General features: G+C 31.5%; 1 protein-coding gene across 12 annotated transcripts in view; it reads left to right on the forward strand.

The window, feature by feature from the left end:
* The window catches only part of PDZ-GEF (PDZ domain-containing guanine nucleotide exchange factor), a 621085-nt gene that overhangs the window by 267568 nt on the left and 341098 nt on the right, over positions 1–12419 (forward strand). Inside the window, exon 1 of one of the 12 annotated variants that reach the window (XM_067047357.1) lies at positions 6804–6993. The exons of the other annotated variants lie outside the window; for them this stretch is intronic. The gene's annotated coding sequence lies outside the window, so the exon portion shown is untranslated. Of the gene's footprint in view, positions 1–6803; positions 6994–12419 lie in introns of those variants that run through there. 12 annotated transcript variants of the gene reach the window in all.

Below are 12419 nucleotides of genomic sequence, written 5' to 3' on the forward strand. Positions count from 1 at the left end.
CCGCATCACTGGTAATGAGCCAGTGGAGGCTGAGCAAGTGCGCTAAAGCGTAATATAAATTGACATCGAATTCACGTTTTCATGGTTGTTTTGACAATAGCCTAAATTTTTTTACTAACATATTGTTATAGCTAACATGAAAACACGGAATTAACACTCGTAGTAAGAGTAGATTTTTATTTAGCACCCGGAAATATAATTCAGGTCATAGCATTTCTACATTAGAATGTCTTGAGGCCATCTTCTTTTCAGGCGTCTCTGAGGATTTTCAGGAATGGTCGAGGAAGTAATGTTAGAAACTTGTGGGTTTGGTTGGATTGGAAGCTTATAATGGAAGTAATTATATCTGGTTCGGGCTAGATCGGTTACGAAAGGAACATTAAGGTCTTTATATATGATTTTATTTATGACAAAGTAAGGAGCATTCAGGATTTTACGAAGGTTTAATGGAGCCCCATAGCTCAACTCGGTATGTCCAGATTGGCCTTATTACAGTCATGTAGATCAGTCTTTTGTAATGAATTGTAAACTTCCAAGACCGTTTGTCTAGTAATTGTTGAAATATTCGAAATCGACGTGCAGTTTCTTGTTTTGTGTGAGGATTCTAGGTTACCTCTTTTTTATTATTATTTTACGTTTTATTCCTTTTTTAAAAAAATAATATATATTCACTTATTCAATTAGCTGGGATATAAACTGTTAATGTAAATGTAATAAGAGTTCTTTTCTTGTATACTTGTCAGTTTTTACAAAAGTCTTTGTTTTATCTTCTCGAAGATTCTATCCTAATGGAGGCAACGCCGCAGTCATTGATGTAAGACGCAATTGGTAGTTATTAAAATTGGTCTGGGTTTGTGTTATGTGGCCTTGTCTAGATATCTCTGCAATATTTCTCATTTTTTTTTTTTTTTTTTTGCAATATCAATAACGGTTTATGTTTGTTTAATCCTTCTCACTCACAGGATGGATAATAATTCTACGGAGAGTGGAAGAAGTAGTATAAGTCTAAAAACAGCCTGGGTGGGCTAAGGTGTTGAAAATACTGAAATCTTTACGGGTCCTTCTCCAAAACATGTAGTCCTCAGAACTGTCCATAGAGGTATTCATGATGTTGTGTTATATGTAAAATGTGTTACCATGTTAAATGTTATAAGTACAGTATACTAGGGGTATTCATGATCTTTTGTTTAACATGTTAAAGCGTGTTAAATGGAAAAGCTCATGTTAAAACGAAAAAAATTACCTTCTTTTACCGTGGTAAAAAGAAATAACATTTAACATGGCTGAGAGTTTGTTACTTGGTCTGTTAAATGGAGAATGACGTCACATAATAGACCAGTTGAGATCGGCGCCATTTTTGTTGTTGTGACAGCTCAGTTCTTTCGTGTGTTTGTGGTATTCATATCCCTGTTATTAAACCAGAATGGATAATTTTAATGATACATTTGAGGAAAAAAACCAGTAAAAAAACAATGTAATTTCATTCTACTATCTGAAAATTTGTAAACGCTCGCCAGATAAAAATCTCACTGTATGAACCATGTAATTATTCTTAGGGGACATATGTCCCAGAATAAAGTTATTTTTTCGTTTCATTTCATAAGCTAAACTTTCACACAAACTCCACTTTTCACTCACTCTAGGCATGTTGTAATTAATTACTTAAATCAAAACTGAAGTAAACAATAACATGAGGGTCTGGAAGGAAGGTTATAAACAAGTTGCTCAAAAAATCAGCTAGGGGCTCTTATGCATTTAACGTTTAACATGACTTCAAATAGGGCTGCTCACAATCTTATAGTTATAACATTTAACATGGTAAAACATTTAACATTTAACACAATATCCTGAATACCCCTATTGTGAGCAGCCTTATTTAAAGTAATGTTAAATGTATAAGAGCTCCTAGCGGATTTTCTGAGCAACTTGTTTAGTAACCTTTCCTTCCAAAACTTCATGTTACTGTTTACTTTGAAGTTATGATTACAATAATTTATTATAAAATACCTAAAATAAGTGAAAATTAGAAGTGCAAAAGTTTGGCTACTGATTATATTTTTTAAAAAGTCCAAAACACAGGACAAAAGAAAAGAAAAAAAAACACAAACTACCAGTAAGTAACCTAACACGACAACAAATAAAACGGTGTCGTGTTCAGCTGTTCTGTTTCGTGACGTCATTCTGAATTTAACAGACCTAGTATCAGACTCTCAGCCATGTTATAATGTTTTAACATGGTAAAAGAAGGAAATATTTCTCCATTTAACATAAGTTTTTCCATTTATCACGCTTTAACATGTTAAACTAATGATCATGAATACCCCTTATGAGGGGTGTTAGAAGAGCCCAAAGAAAGATATATTTCTCATATATTATTTTACCCCAATTTATTCATATAATGAATATCATAAGTTATGATAGGGAGTTAGAATGGTATTAAATTGACTATAACTAAAAGTTTTATATTAATGAAAGAGTGACAAAATAGGGTAATTTTAACTTAAGCAGAATAGCCTGAAAATCATTTTTTAAATATTTTATGAGTGTTAAATGTTGAGGATGGCAGAATTGGCCGAAACGTTGGACGTTTGAAGAAATAAAGAATTTTATAAGACTTTAATTTGTATAAGATTGATTTTATCTAAACATTGATAACCAGATTCATGAAAGTGAAATGATTATATATAAATTAATTATTATATTTTGTTTGTTTTAGGTATGTTATTGCTGGTTACGTAAAGTTCTTGCATTGATCAGTGAGTAAAATATCTATTTAATATCCTGTGGTATTCTTGTGATAATTTTATTTTATTCTCAGTAATTTTATGAATAGTTATCGATTATTAATGAACTTATTAAATTAGATTTATCTACAGTTTACCGACACATACTGAAATCAATTTGAAAAACTAAGACGTATGTGTATTTTTTTGGTTTGTTATTTCCTGATCAGTTCTATTAGTGTAACATTTTTATAAAAACATTTTGAGCGTTGCTTATGAGGTGATTTCAATCATTTTTGTGAAATTACGCCAGTGACCCTTAGAAAATGGCAGACAATTTTTATTATAAACTAACCATCGTGATCCTACTTATACTGTAGCCAAAACCTCCACTGCTTAAACGGTATATGAAATTGCTAGATCTCTGGCTATCAGTACTCATTGAAGGGTCAATTAGCCACTTTATTGAGCCTGGAGCAGGAGTAATTTTAATTACTATATTTTTCAGTACAGCCAAGGAAATTGTAAACTTTTTATCCTTAAAACTCCTTTTTCTTATCATCTTATAATATAACTCTTATATTATTGCGTAAGGCGCATTCCGTCTACATATTATAAATATGTTGAGGATGTATGAATTTCAAGATCATGTCCGGGATTTTTTGATTGGAAATGATGGAAAATAAAAGTTATTAGATTTCTAAACGTTATTTCTGTCCTGATCGGCCTGGAAATATGAAATTCTTTTTCTTATTTAGGTCCTATAACTAATAACTTTTTAATTCCATTGATTATTGAAACTTTATTATATGAGTGAAATTAAAATCGTATCTTGGATATTGCGATTCAGGTTAGAAGTTAGATTATTAATCCTGCAAAGTTTACGAGAATATTTAGCTACTCGTATTTATAATTTGGGGGCAGGAGGGGGCAGGAGGGGGCAGATGTCCCCCACCCTCTAGATTTGACAAAAAATTATTAATTTAATAAAAATTATTTAATTTTTTTATTTTTGGAAAGTACAAATTTTAATAACTAATAAAGCGTTGTGACAATTATATATAATTTTCTTAAATATTAGTTTCATTCGCCTTTCCCGTGCTGAAATGTTACAACCTGCTTGACTTCGGCTCCCCCCCCCCAGTTGACTATAGCTTGCCCCCTAATTGACTATGGCTTGCCCCCCAACCCCCTAGTTTTGGGGACTAGGACGTAGGACGCTCTCGGCTACTGGTATTATTATTGTCTCTTAAATTTTGTTACATTCTTCATTCTCGATTGAAAACACTAAATCTTATTAAAATCGAATAATATTATTTTTTAATACGCTAATATATATTCATATTCGATTGTTTAAATAGATTTATTGTTTCCATTATTCCGAATTTTGTTGTTAGTTGGGTTAATTTTTCTGTACTAACAAAGAAGCAATCTATCATCGTGATCCTGACCCGTCCGGGCAATTCTCCCCGAAGGTCGAAACGTGACCCGAAGGTGACCTTCTGCAAGTATGTTGTTATTGTGGAGCTCTGCCAATGATCAGATTCTCCACTTGGGTCTTGAGTATCTGTGGTTATAGGTCCTCACTCAACCTCCACTGGTTTTACAAAAAATAATATTTCACAAAGTCAGGAATTTTGGGAAAGTAAAGAAAAATTTGGAAATTAGTAGGGAAATTCAATTATCTAAATTTTTAGATACCTTTTGTTACAAATGGTACATTTTAATCAACGATTGCTGTAAGCAGTATTGGGCAAAATTAGCTATAGTTGAAACTAATAGCTAAAGTTGCCATGGCTACGATGTTTATTTATCAATGATTCATTCATGAATAAGTGCCGTTTCTATGGCAATTTTACCAGAGACCAATAACTTGAGTCCTTTACTCTTCTGCTATAAACTTTAGCAGTTTGATTATTAAAGATAATTTTTAGAACTCTTAGGTGGACTAACAGAACTCCCCAAAACAAAACTTTTCATCTTGAGAAGTGGTGAAAATAAAAAATTCTTAGGATTTCTGATACCTTTCCTAAGAGTTGTAGAGTTCTCAGTAGTTTTTAAAAACATTTATGTTGTTTAAGACTCGTAAAATACCAAATAGTGTTTTTTTTTACTACTTTGGCACATAACTCTGGTCCTATAAACTTTAGCACTTAGATTATTACTATTACCTATTGCCCACAACTGGCAGATTGTAATATCTATCAGGAAAATAAATCTATCAAAAAAAAAAAAAAAAAAGATTATTAGAGATAATTTTTGGAACTCTTTGGGGGAGAGGGGGCTAACAGAAAAAAACTTATTGGAAAATAGAGTTGTTGATATTTTAAAAGTTATAGAACTTCAGAAGAAAACTTTTATTTTATTTTTTAAACGTTTTGTAACAGCCGTTATTTTGTATTCTCTCTACCTATACGTGACAGACTCATAAATGTCGTCTAGTAATTATATATAGTTTTCAATATCAAAGTGATTTTGTTAAAGTAGGTAAATATTTTAAATCGTGCTTTTATAAAAACTCTCAACTTTTATGATCTTAGATCCGTTTTAATTACAATTTTTGATTATTAAGAATCATTTTTGAACTCTTAGGTGGACTAACAGAACTCCCAAAATAAAAACACATTTTATGGAAAAAGTTTTCATACTAAGAGATGGTGAAAATAAAAAATTCTTAGGAGTTCATTTGTCAGAGGTCTTATTATCTTACTTATATAATATTATATTTCATCTTATATTATCAATCTGTTACTGTCTAATTCCATAGTTATTAATCAACTTTTTTTATTTTCAATTAATTGTTAATTTTGTTTTCAAATTTGTTAGTCTATTATTTATTTTTATGTTTCTCTGAGCGATGGTTGTTATCTCTTTTTGTTTTATAGCCCTGATGAAGACCTGACAATCAGGTCGAAACGTCGGCACGAATAAATATTTTTGTGTCACCCTAGATCGACTATCTACACCTCATAGTACAAGAGTCCAAGAGGAGAAAAAAGGCAGTTATCTCACCGCAATTTTTGATTACTTTAATGAAAACTATGTATAATTAATAGTCAAAATTGATGAATCTGCCAAGGGGAATAAAAAATGGCGGCTGTTTCAAAGCGATAAAAAGAAAATAATTCATTCGGAGCTCTATATCTTAAAAAGTAGGAACAACACAAGAAAACCTAAGAGAACGTCATTTAAAGAATATTAAATTTGCTAAAATATGAGCCCTAATAGAGTTATTTAAATTAAATAGTTTTGGAAATATTATAACTTTTTAAAAAAGCAACATTTCATAAAAATGTTGTACGGGACGTACTGAAAGATCAGTACTGAAAGTGAATTTATTTTGAAAAATTTATATCTCTAAAACCATTTGACGTACAGATGTCTATTAGCACTCAAATTAAAGCTAGTTTAATGAGCTATAAAGTAGTTTATAATGTTTATCTTCGTAGGAGTAATAGTTTACATGAAATTTGCTAAAATAAATTGATTTATAGTTGTTCGGACAAATTTTAATTTGCCAAATTTATATTTATATATGAATATCATAAAAACTACTACCCCTACCAAGTTCACATAGTTCCTGAGATATAGATTTCTCAAAATGAATTAACTAACCACTAATCTTTCAGTAGATTTTAAAGAAATTTTGCTTTTTAAAAAGCTATATCTCGAGAACTATTGGACGTAAATAGCTCTTTTAGGGCTAATATTTCAGCAAATTTACTCTTCTTACACATACTTGGCAGACTCATCAATTTTGACTAGTAATTATACATAGTTTTCATCAAAGTATTCAAAAATTGGTGTGAGATAACTGCCTTTTTTTTCTTCCCGGCTCTTGTACTTTCATCACTTCAAACATTTTTTTTATCTTACATATTTCTACCCAATATTTATATAGTTAATGATGATTGAACCTCCAAGGACTCTAAGATCGTGAGAACACCTTCCCAGGTCTATCTTGAAGGCCAGGATTGTCCAGAGGATCCCAGCTGATGTTTTCCGAACGTACGGTAGAGGCGCTGGAGGGGGAGCCGAACTTTGCCGAAGGCAGCCGAACGCCGCGACCAAACCTCCTCTGTCCTCACTCGGCCCCTGTGCTCCGGTCTTAGTGGGAGTGCTTGTCATTCTGCGTCACATTGTGAGTGTGTGTGTGTGTTGTGGGTGATGTGTGAGTGCTAAGTGATAGTTCGTAGTTCTTAGCGGTTCCGACCACCTCGTCAAAACTGGATAACCAAAGCCTTACTCCGCAACACAACAAAGATGAAAGGTAACCTCTCTTGTCTTGTCAACTGTCTCTCTCTTACAATGTACACTCAGTTCTCTGTGATGGTCACTCTCGTTGTATCTATTACCCAGAACTTGAGTGACCTCAACCCCTGGGTGGATTGAATGAGCCGCCTTGAGTGACCCGTAGCCTATTTCTCAGGGGTATTGTTGAAGCAACACTGGGTTGCCATAGCTACTTCAATCCTGGAGGGGGGAGGGGGCAGTTACATTACGTGCTTGCTAGTCTTCATGGTGGATTGTCTAAGCGCTAGGGAGGCTCTGGCATTTAGAGATATTTACTCTTCTCATTACATGCTTGTGAATTAACTGTTAAGTTCAACTCTAAACGTACATTTCACAAATGCATAGCTATACGTCAAGATAACTTAAATCCATTTTTTTTATTAAACGTATTTTTGAATATAAAATATACAATATTTATTATATTGTTTTGGGATACCCCTTATTCAATACAATTTTTCTAATAATATATACACTTTACAAACTTCTCTATCTTAGATTTTGATAGTACAAACCGAATGGAAAAAAAAACAACATATTAAAACAAAATACATAACATTGGATAGAATAAAGTACATATCATTGTGTAGTATGATATATATATTTATATCTATGGGTTGTAGTTTCATATTTATGTAATTAGAGGGTTCAATGAGTTGGGGCAATATTGGAAGAAATTATGTCAGTTTATATATGTAATTCTGTACGGTGTCTATATTTAATTAATGATTATGATACATTTGTTTATTTTATATCGGTTGAACTAGTAAAGCTCCATACGGTACTTAAGTCTTAGTACCGCTTTATATATTATTAATTTATAATTTTGATATCTGGTTATATTAACCTCGTCATGGCTTATGTATGTTTATGGTTTGAAGTATTTATCAATTTATGATTGTTTATTTGTACTATTTTGTGGTATTAATAACAGCTAAGAGATATAAAAACAGTTTATTTATGTGATAAATGATAAACAGTAAATACATTACTAGATTTAGGTGTAAATTAAATTGGTAGAAAGTAAATACATAAGTCAAAATCAGTCTTTTATTTATTATTAAGAAATGATATCACCATATTGTCATCTTTATCATTCAACACTTTATCCATGGTTAATCTTAGCTTAGATATAAATCAGGAGAAGTTGGTCTGGGGAGCGGTCAGCAAAAAATATACAAATAAATAAAAATGTATTTACTTGTGTCGACGTTTCGACTTGAATTCCACGCCTTCACCAGGAATGCTCTGGCATATTTTCTGTCTAGAGTCACTGAAAATCTTCCGGAGGATTCCCGATGAAAGCCTGAAATTCAGGTCGAAACGTCGGTACAAGTAAATAAATTTGTATTTATTTGTGTATTTTTTGCTGACCGCACCCCAGACCAGCTTCTCTTAACAACTTCTAGACATAAATCTGTTACAGTATGTGTAAGAAATATTTTCAAAACATCGATAAGTGTAGTGTAAATTCCATCAATTTAATAATAGAGTTACTTAAAACTTTCATTGGGGAATAAAAAAATATAAACTTGATTTCTTACATTGAATTATGTATTATAATTAAATAATTTATTGTAGGAAGATAGCCCGGGTGGCAGTCAATAAAGGTATCAAAATAGTAAAAGAAATCTATTTATTGTTAACATACGTTTCGCCCTACTTTGCAGGGCTTCGTCAGGGCTGTCAGGTTGAAACAAAGATGACTTCTTTGACAAATTCGAGTTGTCATCTTAGTTTTAATCAGGCAGCCCTGACGAAGCCCTGCAAACTAGGGCGAAACGTTGGTTAACAACAAATAGTTTTCTTTTACTATTTTGATAGCTTTATTGACCACCACCTGGACTGACTTCCGCCAGTCTACTTCCTACGGCCAACTATCTTCTTCCAATATGAATAATTTATATGAAAACTTCTTCATTAACGTCATATCTGAAGGTTTCATTGAGAACTATATTCATTGAATCTCTGTCATAACTTAATAAACCTAATTCTGATATAACATTATTAATCTACATTCAACTGAATATTTAAACCATTACCGTTTCTCTCTCAACATCGTTTTCATGTCATTATCATACAAAAGGAAATAACTACTAGTAGTTACTAGAACTAAACCGCTACATATTCGATTATATCATCTAAAGACAAATTAGAATTAGGTTACTAAAAAACATAGTGTTATTAGGCAGTGTATATATTCATTGAATTTTATAAATGCATTTATCATTTATCATATGTCTACATTTGTTACTTTACAAGTAACAATAATACGTTACAATGTATACCTATTTAATTCTCTCTTTATTGGGATTAGTGCTCTATTATAATTGTATTTACAATATATCATGATTGATTCATAATATAAGTCCTTAAAAGTAAATTATTGTGAATGAATAGATACATTATTGATGTAAATATTGTCGGATTATGAATGGTACAAATTACTAGATGAACTGACTTGATCTTTTTTTATTATTATTACAGCGATTTAATATTATTTATTATAGTAAATTGTAATTGTACGTCATGAATCATTAATCTACATCATGGGCCTTTGTTATGTTTGACAAGTGGAATTAAAATATTTATCTTTAATAATCTCTTAATAATCTAATAAGGGTTTAACTTTGAGTTGTAAAATACCGGTGGTTGGATATGCTGATGATTTGGTATTATTGGATGAGAACTATAAAAACTATATAACTAAATACAACCGCGTTAATAAACTCCAGCAAGGAACTAGGTCCAGAAATAAATACGGATAAAACAAAATACATGGTTAGCAGTAGAAACGCGACTAATTTCGGTGTTATAGATATAGGAGGAAATACGTTCGAAGAGGTAGATAAGTTGAAGTATTTAGGTTCTACGGTAACTAGAAAAAACGAAATTGATGAGGAAATAAAAGCGAGAATAAAGGCCGAATATGCTTGTTATTTTTCAATTTCGAAACTGCTTAGCTCGCGCCTTCCATCGAAAAACTTAAAAATTATAATTTATAAAACTATTATCCTTCCCACTTTTCTTTATGGATGTGAGGCGTGGCCTCTTACACTAAGGGATGAACAGCGTCTTAGAGTATTCGAAAATAAAGCATTAGGACCGAAAAAAGATAAATTAACGGGAGAATTTAGAAGATTACACAACGCTGAATTAAGGGACATATACCCGGTAAATATAATTCAAGTTATAGCATTGCGGCGCATAAAATGGGCGTGTAAGGTTGTAGGGCTTAGTAACGTGCGGACGGGTAAACGTCCGAGGTGTAGACCGAAACGTAGATGGGAGGATTGTGTTAAAACTGATTTAGTGGAATTGGGTTTGGATGTATGCAGAGAGCGTTTGGTGGTATCGGTATTGAACCTTCGGGTTTGTTAGGCCTTCATTATTATTTATATTATCTTTAATAATCTAAATAAAGTAACTTTATAGAATTTAATTTAAAATTCAAACACTAAATCTTATTGACAATTTCCCTTAGGTATAATCTGGCTAGAATATCGCCCTTAAGAGATTCTATTAAAAAATCTATCTGTCCTTAATCTTTTTCAGTTAATGAGAAAGAGATTTTATCAGAAAATGGTTTTTCGTTTCTTTAATTAAACCGGGTTGGTCTGTGTTATAAAATAAACCAATATTATTTTCTTTGATTTTTTCCTTAGTTATAATTGAATAATTCCCATGAACAGGTTATCGTCAATCAATGTTTTTGTGCGTATTTATATTAATATTATATTATGAAATTTTTACTATTAGTAATTTCCTGATTAAATATTTATTAATTTGAAATTATGAAGATGGTCGGCGTTGTAGTCAAAAGAGAACAAAAAATAGTTTACTGTTTAATTGTTGTTATTTATTGATACTGATTACGATATCTTACCGATATAACGGGACGAAACGTCGGAAAATAGTTGTTAACTATTTTTTTTTTACCATACCTCCGACTATCTCATTTATAATTTTAAAAATAGGGCAAATCATTTAATATAAATAATATTTATTTATTTCGTTTAAGGTAGTATTGAAAAATTTATATTTATAATTTTAGTTATATTTATAGTATTTGAAATATCTTATTCTTTAGTGCAGTTCTGTTACTTGAGGAAGAGTTCATATAGATATACAAGTATCGTTCTTTCCTCCTCTTTAGAGAAATTTAAAGGAACAACTGATACTATGATAACAAAACGTAAAGGAAAAAGGTTAAAAAATTATCTACTCGGCGATGGTTAAAATTTCATTTATATTTTCTTATTTCACCAACTCTACTACGAAGCTACTATCGCAAAGGTACCAAGTTCGAATCCGGTTGTGTCAGACAATTATTAGTTCTGTTATTGTAACCATGAGTCAGGGAACACTTAGCCTCATAAAGTGGGTAACCTTAATTGGGAAAAAAAACTGGTGGTCGAGCATGATTCTGAAAAACAATCATCTCCTTGCACAACCGTTGGTATTGTAACAGTACTTCTTTTCTAAGTACCGGACCCATGACCCTTCATGGGTTCTAGAGGTACGGATTTATTTTTAAATTTTTATTCTAATTAATAATAGTTGTGAATGATTCGTTATTTTTTGTATTTCTTTTACTGTTAGCACTATTTTATTTAATTAATGCTGAATAATTAATCATTATATATAATGAAATAACTTGTTTGAGGCAGGTTTGATGATCAATGCTGTGATCATGAGAATAAAGGAGGTAATTTATGTTTTTAGAATAAATTTATAATGAATGGAATGTATTTTTAAGTTGATAGATACCTGAGAATGGCTGAAACGTAGGAGTTTGAAGATAATAAAGAAGTATGAGACTATTGGGGTTTTCGTGATTTTAGTTCAATCTGTTAATGCATGTTAAATGACAAAAGTTATAGTAGGGGTATTCATGATCTTTGGTTTAACATGTTAAATGGAAAAACTCGTGTTAAATCGAAAAAAATTGCCTTCTTTTACCGTGGTAAAACGAAATAACATTTAACATGGCTGAGAGTCTGCTAAATGGAGAATGACGTCACACAATAGACCAGTTGAGATCGCCGCCATTTTTGTTGTTGTGACAGGTCAGTTCTTTCGTGTGTTTGTGATGAATACCCTGTTATTAAACCAGAATGAATAATTTTAATGGAACTGCATATCTGAATGATAGAAGATGGAAAATACTTTCAATACAGTTGTCAATTATCTCATCTTCATTCTCTTCCTCACAAGTTTGAAGATCAATAAGGCACTCATAAGCTAAACTTTCACACAAATACCACTTTTCACTCACTCTAGGCATGTTGTAATAAATTACTTAAATCAAAACTGTAGTAAACAATAACATGAGGCTCTGGAAGGAAGGTTATAAACATAAAGGCTTATACAACAAGTTGCTGAGAAAATCCGCTAGGGGCTCTT

This window comes from Halyomorpha halys, unplaced genomic scaffold (genome assembly GCF_000696795.3).
Source record: "Halyomorpha halys isolate HHAL.00 unplaced genomic scaffold, Hhal_1.1 Scaffold175.1, whole genome shotgun sequence".
Lineage (NCBI taxonomy): Eukaryota > Metazoa > Arthropoda > Insecta > Hemiptera > Pentatomidae > Halyomorpha > Halyomorpha halys.